The sequence below is a fragment of the Bos taurus genome, chromosome 4 (genome assembly GCF_002263795.3).
Source record: "Bos taurus isolate L1 Dominette 01449 registration number 42190680 breed Hereford chromosome 4, ARS-UCD2.0, whole genome shotgun sequence".
Classification (NCBI taxonomy): Eukaryota; Metazoa; Chordata; class Mammalia; order Artiodactyla; family Bovidae; genus Bos; species Bos taurus.
This window is the reverse complement of record NC_037331.1, coordinates 62,781,514-62,796,528: the sequence shown is the minus strand read 5'-3', so window position 1 is coordinate 62,796,528 and position 15,015 is coordinate 62,781,514. Positions and strand designations below refer to the sequence as shown.

The following is a 15,015-nucleotide window of genomic DNA, read 5'->3' as shown; positions in this document are numbered from 1 at the left end:
CGCAGCCCAGCTTCAGCCAAATGATTAATGCCTGAGATGAGTCAGGAGTACACTGTGCTCACAAGTCCAGGGAGAAGACTGGCAGAACCTCTTTAGGAGGTTCTATTCACAAGGAGGCTTCTACCCCTTCGCTTGGAGTTCAAGGGCAGAGAAAGAAGTGGTTCTAGGTCCTAGATGTTAGGAGGCATAAATGTTCAGTGATTTAAAAAGGGACCAAAGCAAAAGCCTAGCCTGCAAGCATCAGTCATTTTGGGTGAGAGCAGATGACAGGGACGAGTACCCGTTTCAGGTCCCAGGCATGTTTTTCCATGAACCAGATTTGGAGTGTAATAGCGGGACCTAGAATATGTTCGTGTACTCCTAGTACCCAAAAGGAAATCTTTGGAGAGAGAGCTGAAAGGATATTTCTGGCTATTTAGTAGGTTTCTGTGTTTGTTTGGAAGCTGGAGTACAGTTTATTAGTTAGCGTGTCCAGCTCCAGTGAGTTTGAGAGAGCAGGGAATGCCCATTACCTGGAGGTTTCAGGAGAAATGCTGGAGAGTGCTTGGAATGTCAGGAATAATTCCAGATTCCCTCCTTTGGGTTCAGCATTAGAACATGACCTCCTTCCAGGTCTAGACTAGTAAGAAAGGCGGTTGTGTACCAGTACCTCCAAGGAGTTGGGAAGGTAGAGGGCTTAAGACTGCTTGACATCCTACTTTCTTTGGCTCTGATTGGTGTGGCAAGTGCAATGGCTTTGGGTTGGTAGGTAGATGTGGAGTGGTGGTGGGGAAACAGGACCAGGCAGAGTCAAAGGTTGACTTTATTAGATAATCAAACATTTCAGCTTCTCTCATTATCATGAACCACAGTTTCTCCATTGGATTATTTCTTATTTGTGTGTCAACTTAATGCAAGGGTTTCTTTGATATTGAAATGAGAGGTATATGGAAACTTCTCATTCAGTTTTCCTTAGGTAAAAACTCCAAGCTAAAAGTGCCATGTTGTTAAAAATTCAGCTGTAGGTTCTGGTTTTCCAAGACACTGACCACTGTGAGGACGCCCTGCCTGAAGCATATCGGAGAAGTTAGCTGGCATTTCTTGGCCATCAGATTGATTACCAAGAATTCAGAGTCACTAAAATGAAAATGGCCACTGTGTTTATTTATAAAAGTACTTTGTTGGTTTTCTAAGTTGAAGTTGATGACAGATGTGTTTTTAGAGAAAAAGTACAAACTCTAGAAACATAAGCATCTGCTCTTTCTCAGGCTTGCCTCCTAGGTTGATATTTCATTTTTTTTAGCCACACAAAGGGCTTTCTTTTTTCTACTGAATACCTGAAAATATGGGTGTAAATGACTAATATGGATTCTTGACAGTTTTACTGGAACAAAACTGGTGTTTTCAGGCTTTGATTGCTCAAATCTGGCTGGCTCTGTGGGTGGTGTTGATTATCCCTTTTTTTTTTTTTTGCTCTACAGTCCATATGGCATTACAGTCGACTAAGTGAACTTGCCAATTTAAGTGATGATGTACAATGTTTCCCTGGGACCGTAGAGTTCAGTTCTGTGACCCAAATATGCTGCTGTACTTTGGTTTGTTTATCATGGTTATGAGAATTACTTCATGGAGGTAGACCTCAAGAATGTAAAAATCACAGCATTTGAGTCAGCGGTTCTCAAAGTGTAGTCCATGGACCCCTGGGAGTTCCGAAGACTGTTTCAGAGGGTGTATGGGTTCAAAACTAATTTTATCATAATACTAAGACATAATTTGCCTTTTAGGAGGGCTGTATCAATGATGGAGAGTAGAAGTGCTAGAGCCTTAGTTAGCACTAATCAAGGCTGCTGCTGCTGCTGCCAAGTCGCTTCAGTTGTGTCTGAATCTGTGTGACCCCATAGACGGCAGCCCACCAGGCTCCTCCGTCCCTGGGATTCTCCAGGCAAGAACACTGGAGTGGGTTGCCATTTCCCTCTCCAATGCATGAGAGTGAAGAGTGAAAGTGAAGTTGCTTAGTCATGCAGTGGCCCTAAAATGGTCATTGTATTGGTCACCACTATGTACTCAATTTTTAAAAAAAAAACTCAGTTTTATTTAAAAATGTTTGTGATGAAACTAAATATTTGTTTTGTTTTGTTTTTTTAATTAAATCTGACCATTGAAGACACATCATTTTAACATGCTGCTACTGCTGCTAAGTCGCTTCAGTCGTGTCCAACTCTGTGTGACCCCATAGACGGCAGCCCACCAGGCTCCCCCGTCCCTGGGATTCTCCAGGCAAGAACACTGGAGTTGCCATTTCCTTCTCCAATGCATGAAAGTGAAAAGTGAAAGTGAAGTCGCTCAGTCGTGTCCGACTCTTAGCGACCCCATGGACTGCAGCCCACCAGGCTCCTCCATCCATGGGATTTTCCAGGCAAGAGTACTGGAGTGGGGTGCTATTGCCTTTTCAGATTTTAACATGAGAAGTTAAAAAAAAGTCTGCGAATTTGAATTACAGTGGATATCTAAAGAAAAAAATAAAAAAACCAGATGTTTTTTGAATTTTGAGCAGAACTAATCACTCTTTTTTTTTTTTTTTAATGGAACTCCATTTTTACTTGGGCATTTAGCAGACATCTCAAAAAAAAAAAAAAATTATGAGCATGTCACTCTAAAGACAATAAATGGTAAAGTCACCAGTGATCAAAACTTTAGCTTTCATGTGAAAATTTGACTTTCGGAAAACTTTCATTTGCCCTTGTGAGACTGACAGATTTTTTTATACTTAAAGACTTTTTATGAGTAAGTAAGAGATGATGATAAGTGTAATTTTTTGATATTTGATAATGAAATATGCTAACATTTTGAAGATCTGGTTAAATAAAGGACAAGATATGGTTTTTAATTCCATATCACAACCAACCTTTAAGATTATTGGATTTTGATATAGAATCAAAGAAGAGTATCCACCATTATATGAAATAGCTCTCAAAATCTACCTCTGTCTTCTGACTGTATGTCCGTGTAAAACTGTGTTTTCCTTATAAACTGCAACCAAAACAGCATATTGCAATAAATTGAAAGAAGCAAATAAGAAAACTCAATAACCTCTATTAGGCCAAACATTAAAGAGCTTTGCAAAAAGGTAGAACAGTGTCAGTTTTCTCACTATTTTTGTTTGTTTGTTTTGGAATGTGTATTTTTCATTAAAGTATGTTATTTCTGTTAGTGTAATGAATTTTTGTTATTTTAAAGTCAACAAGTTTTAAAATTTCTCAGTTGCAACTTCTAAAAGAGTAAATATTCATAGATGTATCTCATATAAACAAAAAGTTTTGGTAGGTTTAATAATCTTTCAGAGCGTAAAAGGATCCTAGGTTAAAAAGATCTGAAAACCATTGGTTTCAGTTATGTTTTCAACATATGGTCTGGATTAGAAATCCATATATAGTTTAAATATAAAGCAAATCATTTTTAACCATCCCCACCCCACCCCCACCACCGAGTTTTCTTAGCATTGCCTTTGTTCTTTGGTTTCTGTGTGTCTGTCCAGAAATGCGCATAAAGAATCTTTGCCCCTAGGTCTGCGCACTACCCTCCCGGGAGTAGGTACCAGCCACGATTTCCTCCTACCTGAAGGGAAAGCGAGTCACTTGTGTGCAGTTGTGGACAGACTGTCATTGTCTCTCACCTCTGGCTAACTCCTTTATAAGGAAAGAGGGACAGCTAGCTGGGGATATGATTGCTGGAGGAATGATTCTGTGTGTAAAACCTTTCTTATCTAGAGACAGAATTGGAATTTGGAGGGAGTGTTGATGAGTTCATCATAAAGTAGCTTACCTAATGGTACTGCGGTCTATCAACAAAAGCTGTAATTATTTATTTAAAAAGATATTGTGGTAGTCTCTGGGAATACAGTGAACAAAAGAGACAGCCCTTGACTGTAAATGTAAAATTATGTGTGCACCTTGAGATGAAGTTGAAGGTCATGGGTAACAATGAAAACAGTTTAATGAGGAAGCCACTTCTTTTTTAGAACACTTTTTAAAAATAACATCTTGTTGATGTTATTATTTTAAGTTCAGTGCTGGGGCAATGAGGGATTAGAGATAGGTGTGAAATTCATGCTATTTTGACCCCTGCCTCTTTAGAACAGTGGAGGAGAAGCCCTGCTCCCAACCTGGCGTTCTCTCCTGATCCCCCCAAAGCTCCTGTCTTCTTTGCAGTTTCTTAACCTAACCCAGTCCAGGACCGTCACAGCCTCCCTTGCTGTCCCATGAGGTCCCACCCAAAGTGAGAGACAGAGTCAACAAACACACCTTTTCCTTATATCCTTGTTTCTGCCACTACCGCCTACTGAGGAATCTGTAAGGGTTCTATTTGTTTACAACGTGTCTCTTTTTTAAGGCCACCCAGAGGCAAATTTGGAGCAAGTTTGCTAGGCAAAAAAATAAAAAAGATAAGAGAAAGACATGGCTGAAATATCCCTCAGTGTATCCTACAAACACCCCTTTTGAAGGCATGGAAACCACATGCCCACAGAGCCTGCCTTGGGAATCTGTAGCCAGCTATGTTTTCAGAGGAAGTGGGAGGTAGAGTTTTCCTACTATAGTGTTTATAAATATTCCAGAAATGCCAGGCATTGGTAGGGTGACCTGGTTTATGGAATTGGGAAAAAGCCAGGTGGAAGCCTAAAATTCTTTTTCTGTTTTTTTACCCCTATGGTAAAATGTATGAAAATTCTGGGGGTGGAAAAAAAAAGATGAAGATAATCCTGAAGAAAACAATAAACTCAACCAACCAACAAACACTGTCAGAGTGGTTTTTGGAATCTGTAAAAATAAAATATTAAATTGAATTTGAAGAGCATATTTTTTAATATAGTAATTATGGAGGGGAAGGCTTTGGGGAGTAGAACTGTTTGCTCAATTAAGGAATATTGATTGCTCAATATAAGGACTTGTTTACTGTAAAATTGTCACCAAGGAATTTGTGTCAAGGAGAAAGGCTTCTATAGCTATCAATACTTAGGGTAGACACAAAGTAATAAATTGAAGTTGACTAGTATTTTATGTGGAGAAGGCAATGGCACCCCACTCCAGTACTCTTGCCTGGAAAATCCCATGGATGGAGGAGCCTGGTGGGCTGCAATTCATGGGGTCGCAAAGAGTCAGAAACGACTGAGCGACTTTACTTTCACTTTTCACTTTCATGCATTGGAGAAGGAAATGGCAACACACTCCAGTGTTATTGCCTGGAGAATCCCAGGGACAGCAGAGCCTGGTCTGCTGCCGTCTATAGGGTCACACAGAGTCAGACACGACTGAAGCGACTTAGCAGTATTTTTGTGTTCCTCTTTATATTGTACCAGGATATGTCCATGTGCTATGACAAAAGGGTTCTATGGTCATATGAGAAATCATCTTATATATTCTCCCAATTGGATATTTATATGCATTAAAGGATAAGAAAAGACCTACAATAAAGAAAACTCATTTAACTTTTTCAACACAACCTTATTCATTTCTTGGCAGAAGTCTTATGTCATGGAACCCCTAGCTAATCTCCTATGGAAAAAGATTCCACAAAATACTAGTTTAGGAAATGGTATAGGAGATAACTGAATATATTACTTCAATACTTTTGATGGAAAGATTTAGCCAATCCAGACAATTCTTCTAGTGGCTCTGAAAGAAGACTGAGGTAAATGCTGGCCTGTGTTGGTAAGGAATTGCCATTGTCTTTCACATCTGGCTACCTCCTTCATTGAAAAGATGAAGAGCCAGCTGGGGTTATGACAATTTGCCTGCGGGATTCAGTGTGCTAGAAGTCACAGCCAACTATTTTATCCTTCCCTCTAGACTTCAGATGGATTGTGGTTACGGCACCCTTCAGTGTTTTTTTTACAAAAAAAAAAAAAAACAAAAACAAAACATTTTTTAAAATGCTTATAGATTTTAAAAATGACCTACTATATGTATGGGGTTGCCTCACGTATTCATAGGGAACACCAGCTATTTGCGGTCATGGAGCGAGGGAGCATGCCAGCGTGCGTTACTTTCTAGAGGGAGATGAAATGATTATCCCCACCAACCCTCAAACACACCCCTCCTTAGGAAAACAAACATTTGCAAGTTTATTTTATAAAATCCGCATAGAACTTATATAAATACATTGTGAGAGCAGCTGTCATACTGCATATATCAAGAGAGTGCTTTGAAATTTTATGCAAATACGTGGGGGATGTATGCACTACTGTGCACCCCAGAAGACTGCTCCATGTGTTCCTGGCGCCAAGGAAAACACGCATGTTCTCCAGGTAATTCAGAGGAGAAGTCCACAGCCCGTACCTTTCACAGCCCTGTTCTCTGGGCCTGTGAAACTGACTTTGAATGGCTAATCGGAAAGTGCACAGGGTGGGAGTGAGAGTGCTGAAGGTTCATTCTTATCAGGAACTTTTATAGATTAGGTTCTGTGCTGGGTGCTTTGAGTACATTCACTCATAACGTTTTCACAACAGCTTTGCAAGGAAAGTGGCATTGTTTAGTAATAAAATAACCAAGATGCAGATTACATAAATTGCCAGGGTCACTCATTTGTTAATTTATGGAGCTGACTGGGATATACAGTTAATTTGATCCTACAGTATTTGTAAGAACTAAACATTTAATGAGCACTTATTTGTGTACCAGACACTGAGCTAAACCTTTACCTCCATCATCTGATTTTTTATGTGAACTTGTGAGAATGGATACAGGTTGTTTTTTTTTCTAATTTACAGATGAAGAAATTGAAATATAGAGAAGTAAACTAAATTTAGTGCAAAGTAGCAAAGAATGGAACTGGGGTAGGAGAGGGCTCTTAACCCCAGGATTTGTTCCTTTGAACCATGTGGATTTCCAGTTTTCCTTCTTGATTTAGACTCTGGAAACTGCCTGCTTGTACTGAGTTCAAGGCGTGGGCTTCCCCAGTGGCTCAGTGGTAAAGAATCTGCCTACCATGCAGGAGTCACAGGAGATGTGGGTTCGATTCCTGGGTAGGAAACATGTGCTGGAAGAGAGCATGGCAGCCCACTCCAGTATTCTGGCCTGGAGAATCCCATGGAGAGGAACCTGGCTGGCTAGTCTATAGGGTTGCAGAGTCAGACATGACTGAAGTGACAGCACACGTGCACTGAGCTTAACACACAGGGAGACAGTGAAGGAAGGCTCATGCCTTCAGAAACTAGGATTTCAGTAATTTTAAAAAGTCATTATTTTCCTGCAGATTTTTGATTCATCACCCATTGTCAGGAATTTTGTATCCATGTGCATGGAAATGGTTATTTCTACAACTCTAATAATAGACCACATTGGGGTTTTGAGAGACTATTTCAGTGTAAAGACCTCACATCTAAGTATTAGATGAAAGGAATGGCCCTCTTATTAGGGTTTGCAGCTTTTTGTCCCAAACATTGGGATACATGTACATCTGAGGCTCTCTCCTTTCATTCCTGTTACCCTTTGGAGTTAGGAATACTTGTGAGGCAAATCATTTAAAATATTTGCTAGGAACAATTTCAGTGCCATACGGCTCCTTTCATTTGCAAGCATTAAGAACTCTTCTGTTTTTCAAAGTAAAACTTATTAGACCCTTTGGGAGCTATGGATTTTGAATGCATATGGATTTTGTGGCTGCCCAAGTTTCCCTAGCATGGCATTTTTATTAAATGAGAACAACCATTTTTTAGATATTTATTTATTTGGCTACACTGGGTCATCGTCGCGGCACATGGGCTTTCTCTAGTCGCGGCTCTCAGGGGCTACTCTCTAGTTGCAGAGTGCGGGCTTCTCATTGTGGTGGCTTCTATTGTTGTGAAGGCCTTGCTCTAGGTGAGTGGGCTTCACTGTTGGCAGCACTCGGGCTCAATAGTTGCAGCTTGCAGGCTCTAGTAGTAGTGGTGCATGGGCTGAGTTGCCCCGTGGCATGTAGGATCTTCCCGGAGCAGGGATCAAACTTGTGTCCACTGACTTGGAAGTTAGATTCTTAATAGAATGCCCGAGAGCAACCACCAGGGACGACCACCAGGGACACCCGAGAGCAACCATCTTTCAGGCAGATTTGATGCCAGAGAATGGAGCACTTGTGATTTCAGTCAGGCTGCTTGGGAGGATTTACAAAAGAAGAAGGGAGACTTGAGCCTAAAGGCTATCCCAGGCTAAACTAGTTAAAAGGTCAGTGGATCATAGTCTTTGTCCTACACTACTGGAAACATCTTCCTAAAACAAAAGCATGAAATAGTCATTGCACATGAGTATCTATAGGATGCATTTTAAGTAAAATATAGGACATAAATGTAAGTGTATTTTGCACTTCAGCAATTTTTGGGGGGGGGGAATGGAACCATTTTGGTATCTCACCCACAGACTCCCTAAATAGACTTTATCAGATAGATACTTAGAAAATGTAAAATGTTATGTCCTATCTAAAAAATTAAGAGAATCCTTCACTTCAAGGCCAATATCTATAATCTACACACTTGAGCATATGCCATACTCTCTTCAGATTACAAATATTTTCAACCAATCTGAATTAGCAATGTTCTGATCATGAGTTGGTCATATACTTTGACCTACTTGTTTATAACAGTTTTCTGAATTAGGCAACCAAACTTTAATACTGGTTGATGAAGATCTTTATAAATAGCATAGGTCAATTTAAAAAGTGACTTTCTGGATTTCTCGGTCAAGAAAAGAGCTAGATGTTCCATCTCCAGTGTGTAAACTTTCACTCAGTCTGCTTGTTTTTAAGACATTGCCATCATCCTCCCGTTGGTTTGGAAAAATAAAATGGTTGATGTTTCTGAGTCACTGCCTCCCTGAGTCTTTGACATTTGCCTTCCAAATACTCCGCTTCAGCACTAGTCTTTAAAGAGAGATGCTGCATGTGTTCTGAGTTGCTTGTCTCTATTTCAAATGGATCGGCCTTCCCCTGGTTTCCAATCAAAGGTGACCTTCCACTCTTCTTCCATTAGTATCATAGGAACCATGGAAACTGTCCTTGGCTTTCATTGAAACGTTTATGGTAATTCCGACAAGCATCTGGCCTTCTGTTTTAGCTATGGCCTAAAATAACTTGTCCTGAACTGTTTTCTGTATCTTTTTCTGAAATAAGATACAACTGTTGTTCGGGTAGAACTTTTTTTTTCATTCCTTTTAATAGGGTTAAGGATTTAACCTTAACCTCTGGGTTGCTAGGCCTATTGTCATAGTTACAGAGCTGTTGTCCACTCAGACCTCACCCATGACCTGATAAACTTTCCAGCCAGCTGCCCCCTCACTGAGGTACCTACTCTCTTCCGGCTTCTCTGGAGCACGTTCTGGCCAAGACTATGAGACAATGCTTCTGGACCTCGTCTGATATTATTCCAGGAGAAGCTCAGTTTAACACAACTCATTGTTTCTGCAAGAAGCCAAGCACTTTTTCTTTCTGCTTACTAGTCCATTTGCCAGAGAATATATGTATGCTTTGTCCACAGGTACTATTTTATAATAGGTATTGCCAATGGTGATCATCTTCCTAGGCGGATGCCTAGTCTTCCTAAAAAGAGTTTATGATAGAGGAAATATCTCTTTTCTGCGCTGGACAGGAGTCCATCGTCTCTCATGTCTGTCTGCCATTGTCCCCCCTGTTCGCCCCGTTTTCCCAGTCACTCTGGCTCTCAGCCTGGCATGGCTACTGCATCCATCCTCTTTGACTGCACGTTGCCACTAGTATCATGGAGACCTCTGATCACCAGCAGTGTCATCTGGATTTTCCTTTCCATGTGTTTTACTCAATTATAGAAATCCCAAATCAGTGGGCCTGTACTTGAATATTTCACAGTTCTTTTCAGCTTTATTTTCAGCATCTTTCTTCCTCAGAACCAACATGGGCATCCATGGCAGGCCCTGGACTTGGGATAGCTGGAGTGACAGATGCCAAGTTATATTCACAATAATTCCCTCCTTCTGTAACTAGACTCAGTAACTAGGGGGTTCTGTCGTGCTGCATCTCTGCCTGTCTTAGGATGGAGTTTGCTCTCACAAGAAGACAAACAGGGGACTTCTCTTTTTCACTGGAGTTGCCCAGACTTGTCAGAATGAGAGCTTTGGCTCAAGCTAGGAGCCCCTCATCACAACTATTTCCAACAGTCTATACACATCTCTTCCTTTGATCATGTTGGGCCTAGATTATGATCATCCCAAGAGCTTGCCAAGATTGGATTACATCCTGATTGTCTTAAAACACAAACTTAGAACTGGTTGACAAGACCAATACCCACAGGCATCACTAGTTTGAATGAACAGTGTGAGAAGCCTCTCGGAGAAGGCAATGGCACCCCACTCCAGTACTCTTGCCTGGAAAATCCCATGGACGGAGGAGCCTGGTAGGCTACAGTCCATGGGGTCGCTAAGAGTCGGACGTGACTGAGAGACTTCACTTTCACTTTCACTTTCACTTTCATGCATTGGAGAAGGAAATGGCAACCCACTCCAGTGTTCTTGCCTGGAGAATCCCAGGGAGAGAGGAGCCTGTTGGGCTGCCATCTATGGGATCACACAGAGTCAGACACGACTGACTCAACAGCAGCAGCGGCAGCAGCAGCAGAAGCCTCTAGTTTCTCTGGACAGTGTACCTCAATAGAGGCTAGAGTGTTTATAGGACTCTGTGGGTATTATGTTTACAGCAATTTATATTGTATTAGAATTTTAGGGAATTGTCATTTGATACAAAGTAGAGAACTATACATAGTCATGTGTACTGAATGGAAGTTTAGAAATTTTTCATTTAAAGATCACAGTGTCTAACATATAGAAACTCAAATGTTTGTTGCAGAGATGAACAAAAACCAAAATGCTGTGACTCATCAACTCAGAAATTTCAGTTTAAATATAATATTTTTTCTGTAGTGTTTTCAGGTATACTATATTTATGAAAAATCGTGAAGACTTCTAAGTGCAATTTTGTCAATACAGTAAGGGGATCCAGATATATCTTCATTAAGACTAATTCATTTTAAGGCAACAGATATTTTTAGACCTCAGGAAACATTACTGGAGCACAAACGTTTTTGAATTATTCCAGTTTTAACTGACAACTGTACAAGCAGGTGTTTAACTGAAAGCCAAGCACTTCCGATGTTACTGTGGTCTAGCTGTGGAGCTGGGAGGAGAGAAGCACTTGAGGAAGACAAAAGGAAGATTAACCTAGCTTCTATCCTTAGTGAACTCCCAACCCAGTTTGGGCAAATAATAAATCCAAATGAAAGACTGTGGAAGCAAAATAAAACAATATGAAGCATGTGGTATAGTACATAAACAACTTCTGGTGTCAAAACTTAAAGGTCAACAGAAAGGTTTTAGATGAGCAGTCCATGAGAATACTGTGGGACAGTATTTCTAGAGACACTTGCCTCCAGTCAAAGGCTTTCGTGTAGCTTCCTCCCTAGCGCATAACCAGCTTTGCTGCAGTGCAGACAGCCTGGGGAACATGAAAAATGCCCTTCCTCCTGCACAATGGTGTTATTTCCTTCCTTTCAGGAATGGCTCATAACTCACAGGAGGTGTGAGTTCTGAATGATCGGTCTTTTCATCTCCCTGGAAGTGGGCCAGACTGTAGATAAAGCGTTTGATGTGTCAGCGGTAGGCTTGTAACAGCTTTGACTACTTACATGATGATGAAAGGTTGAACTTTGATAAAAATGGCAAGAAAAGGAAAAAGGCTCGTTTTCTTTCTTTTACTTTTTTTTTTTTTCCCCAGAACGGCAGTTGAAAAACGTCCTACCGGGGTGGTCTGGAAGGTGTCTGGGAATCTGAAACATCAGGAGGGTGTTCTCCTGTGGATTTGTTTGTTTATTTGTTGATTGTTTCAGAGAGGGAGCCCCCCATGCTTGCCAGCAAGGCCAGATTCTCAGGGCCCTTATCGGCAAGTCCTACCTCTCTGTTCAGTGAGCCTTGGAAAGAGGTGTCAGGTCCTTCAGGGCAGATTACTGCTTCTGCTCCAGTCGTCCGTCAGCCCTCAGCTCCCATCCGCAGACACCAAATGAACTAGGGCTGGCAGATCTATTCTGATTCCCAGAGCTTTTTTATCCCTCGGGTTGCAGGGCATTTGCTCAAAGATCACATTGGAGGTTGGCCCTCAAGGGTGGTCTTATCTTCCTGTTTCTAAAATGGACAATGACAGGGAATAAAATATTCGTGGAAACTTCCAACCAGTTGGAATTTGCCTCAAACAGTACCCCAGTTGTTATCAGTGATTTGTGTGTCTGCCTGTGGGGAAAGCTGGGCTTGGGGAAGAGGAAGAAATTTGAAATTTTCTTTTTCAAAGCAGAAACATTAAGGAAAAACAAACAAACAAACAAACCCTGCCATTCAGCTAAGTGACAAGAAAGAGCAAAGAACCAGGACTCAGAGGAAGACAGATGAATTTTTAGCTTTAGATATGAGGCTTAAGCAAACGCATAATGGAAACCCTCTTTTAAAATGGTGTTAGTGAAAAGAATCAACACATTTACATCACCTATTTATTTATGACTCTAATATTTGTCTCACAAAATTACGACATTTGGCCCTGCCTCCACGTGCCCTTGAAGTCCACCGTTGTCTCCATAGCTAGGCTGAACCTGCTCACCCAGGCAGCTGCTGATAATAAGCCTAGAGCTGGCAACAGGGGAGGCCTGGCTGTGGCACCATACAACCCCAAACCCCCACCCCCACCCCGCCGCCCACCCCGGCCTTCAGTTTCTCTGAAATCTCCTGCAGGTGTCTCTGAACATGATGAATACAATCAGACTCTCTGGGGATCATCTACCATCAGAGGACACTGAAGTCCCTGCAGGGCTTATTGTCAAGGGCCAGAGGGTGATAAATCATACAACTTGGTGGGAACTTAAATATAGGGGCCCAGAAGAGACCTGTTGGCAAACAGGATGGTTTCCTCCTTCCTTAACATCCAAAATGTTCCTGAAGATGTCCATCAGCACCGATGATTGGCCTGAGACAATAAGAAGAGAGTGAGCAAGAGGAGAAATTCAGATTGTCTGAATGGAGTGTTCACCTTCTAAAAGGTAGAATGAAATAACTAGAGATGAGCAGAGGGAGAGCAAATGGGAAGTGAGGAACTTGTTCAGTTCAGTACCATATAACCAGGATTCAAACAGAAGTTCCTGGCTGTCTTTTCCTTTTATGTAAAACATAGGGAAAACTAGCTTGTTCAGCGGGAGGAAAGCTGATAGGAAGGTTATTATAGTGCGTTATAGTGACATTAGAGCTGAAACATTACATCTGGTGCTACACAGTGAAATGAAATGTTATTTCTTTAATAATAATAACTTTGGTAGTTATATAATGTAGTAGTTATATAGTTAATAATAATATGCTCTCTGACCATCTAGATGTTCACATCCTAATCCCCCAAACCTGTGACTGTCACCTTATATGCTACACAGTGAAATGAAATGTCATTTCTTTAATAATAATAACTTTGGTAGTTATATAATGTGGTAGTTGTATAGTTAATAATAATGTGCTCTCTGACCATCTAGATGTTCACATCCTAATCCCCCAAACCTGTGACTGTCACCTTATATGGCACAAATGACTTTGTAGATATAATTTTAGTTAAGGATGTTTCCAGTAGTCATGCACGGATGTGAGAGCTGAACCATAAAGAAGGCTGAGTGCCAAGAATTGATGCTTTTGAACTGTGGGGTTGGAGAAGACTCTTGAAAGTTCCTTGGACAGCAAGGAGAGCAAACCAGTCAATCCTAAAGGAAATCAACCCTGAATATTCATTGAGAGGACTGATGCTGAAACTGAAGCTCCAGTACTTTGGCCATCTGTTGCGAAGAGCTGACTCATTGGAAAAGACCCTGATGCTGGGAAAGATTGATGGCAGAAGGAGAAGGGGGTGACAGAGGATGAGATGGTTGGATGGCATCATCGACTAAATGGACATGAGTTTGAGAAAACTGAGGGAGATAGTGAAGGACCAGGAAGCCTGGTGTGCTGTAGTCCATGGGGTCACAAAGAGTCAGACACAACTGAGCTACTGAACAACAACAAAATGATGTTGAAATGGAGAGATTATCCTGGATTATCTGGATGGGCCCTTTTTTCAAGAGTCCTTAAAAAGGGAAAGTGGAAGGGTCAGAGTTAGAGAAGACATGATGATGGAAGCAAGGGCCAGGTTCAGAGAGAGATTTGAAGACGCTACTGCTGGTTTTGATGATGGAGAAAGAAGACCAGGAACCTAGAAGTTGGAAGAGACAAGGAAACAGATTCCTCTGGGAGTCTCTAGAAGGAACACAGCCCTGCCAACACTTTGATTTTAGCCCAGTGAAATTGATTTCAGGCTTCTAATCTCCAGAACTGTAAGGTAATAAATGTGTGTTATTTTAAGTCACCAAGGCTGTGTGGTAATTTGTTAGTATGAGCAACAGTACAATTGGACTTGGAAACACAAATTGATGGGAAAAATGAAAGGAATTTGGTTCAGGCTTGATTCTTAAGGCAGGCCTTGATTTTCTGAATAGGCAGTGAAGCAAGAAAAAGGTTTTGTTTTTATCAGCCCAGTGGGTACTTCTCAGAGGTCATTGTTGGCTCAAGATTTTCATGGGACAAAATAAGTACCGTGGCCAAACTTTGCTGACATACCTTTGACTCTCTGTGTGTAGAATTGAAGTTGAGTTTTATTTTATGACTTGAAAACAAAAATCCATGCATAGCATGATGTTCAGATTCTTGGGAAAGAAAGTCTCCAGGATCCATACAGACGGTGATGATAAAGCCCGAGTTGGACTCAGCACAGATGCCTCAGAGAAGCGTAATTCAACTCCATCAGCCTGTCACCCACTCCTGCTCTCCTTTCCATGATCATGAGTAAAAGTAGCCTCTAGCCACTGAGGTGAAATGGGGCCCGATTCTTCTCTCAGAGAACTCTTCAACCTAAAAAATAATCTCCATCATTCAGAACACACGTCTTAATCACATGTTATAAACTATGATGTGCGCTAGCTGTGAGGAACTCACAAGA

The 15,015-nt window shown here is 41.2% G+C and overlaps 1 protein-coding gene across 2 annotated transcripts in view; it reads left to right on the top strand.

Moving 5' to 3' along the window:
• The window catches only part of BMPER (BMP binding endothelial regulator), a 252,730-nt gene that overhangs the window by 120,482 nt on the left and 117,233 nt on the right, over positions 1–15,015 (top strand).